Source organism: Gossypium arboreum, chromosome 6 (assembly GCF_025698485.1).
Source record: "Gossypium arboreum isolate Shixiya-1 chromosome 6, ASM2569848v2, whole genome shotgun sequence".
In the NCBI taxonomy this organism is placed as follows: domain Eukaryota; kingdom Viridiplantae; phylum Streptophyta; class Magnoliopsida; order Malvales; family Malvaceae; genus Gossypium; species Gossypium arboreum.
In genome coordinates, this window is record NC_069075.1 from 87,019,053 (window position 1) to 87,020,972 (window position 1,920).

A 1,920-nucleotide genomic window follows, 5' to 3' on the forward strand; every position below is an offset into this window, starting at 1 on the left:
TATATTTTATTCATCATCTAATTCTATCTCTACTATTTTTAGTGATTTTTCAAACTCACATCACTGCTGCTATGTGATTCTGTTTTATAGCCAATTTCACCATTTTATGGATTTCCATAGATTAGTTAGTACTTAAAGCATACGTGTTATCAAATATAATCTTGATTAGCCACTCCAATAGCTAATCATTCTCAAACATTTCCATGCCATCCATGATCCATATCATAAGATTATATACAAAAAATGATTATAATGCTATACATGCCATATTCCCAAAATATACAAGTCATTATACCAAATAGTTTGTTGATAGTGGGAGCGCGCCTCCGACCGTTCTCAATCTCCTATCCGACTTGAAAAAACTACAAAGAATAGAGAGGAGGGAATAAGCATAATTGCTTAGTAAGTTCACATGTAAATAGCAAGTAACATAACCATGCAATAATACGAAATCCACATTTGCATAATATCACCAAAGCATTCATATCATATTTCTCATTCATGATCCTACCATATTATTGTTATATTGAAGTCTCAACCCGAGGGTTAAGTACATACCTGTACAAATTTTCTCATTCACCACACTTACCAACATGTCACCTTCGTTTTAGGTACTCACCTTATCCACTGAAGATATACCCGTTGAACACATCGAAATATGATTCGAATACACGGATTTCATGCACATAAGTGCCATACCCGTAGCTAGACAAACTCAATAGCTTGCAGAAATTATGTAGCCAAGCTACCATGTAACCCGCCCAGAAGTGAATTCGGACTCAACTCAACGAGCTCGGTCGTTCGTATCCATAAGTGAATTCGGACTCAACTCAACGAGTTCAGAACTCAACTATCCTAGTGACATGTCATTTGTATCCTAATCTATTCACAAGGTTCAAACGGGATTTTCCTCGATCACACATCTTTGCCATCTTCCACGGAATATCAGAACCGATACTCGGTAGCAATTCATATTTAACAAGTAGCACACATAATTTGCATATTACTCAATAATAACCACAAAGCATAATATTTCATGATATTAATCATCATATCATATAAATAACATTAAATTAATTAAAATGACAATTATGTTACTACATTTACACCTGAACTTACCTCAGTACAAAATAAAGAAATTTTGCAATTTAGTTCACAATCTTTTCCTTTCCCCGATCAAGGTCGATTCCATGTCTTTCTTGGTCTAAAATAACACATTTAGCTGATTTAATACTCACATTTATCAAAATAGTCCTTAACTCTAACTTTTGAAAAATTACAATTTTGCCCCTAAACTTTTGCATATTTACACTTTTGCCCCAAAGCTCAAAAATTAAAATTTTTTCCAAAATTATTATGTTTTATGACATGCTGATCATTTTTCCCTTCTATAGAAACATCAAATTCTCACTCTAACATGTAGTTATAAACATTAGGTATTTTTACCAATTATGTCATTTTACTCGTTTTCACGTAAAATCATTTAGCAAAAGTTATTTAACACAATTTAAAGCTTCATATTCTACCATAAAACATCAAAATAAACACATTTCACCTATGGGTATTTTTCCAAATATAAACCCTAGTTTAAATTATTGCTAGAATAAGCTAAATCAAGTTACCGGGACTCCAAAAACGTAAAGAACATTAAAAACGGGGCTTGGAATCACTTACTATGGAGCTTAGAAGCTTGAAACAAATCCTAGCTATGGAGAACCCTTGAAATTTCATCCTAATGAAGAAGATGGACATATTTTGCCATCTTTTTCCTTTTTTTAATCTTTTAATTACCAAATGACTAAAATACCCTTCATTAAAAACTTTAGTTATTTCTACCTATGTATGTCCACTTTTGTCCATGAAAATCTAATGGTATAATTCCATTTAAGGACCTCTACTTCAATTATGCTTTTCAATTAA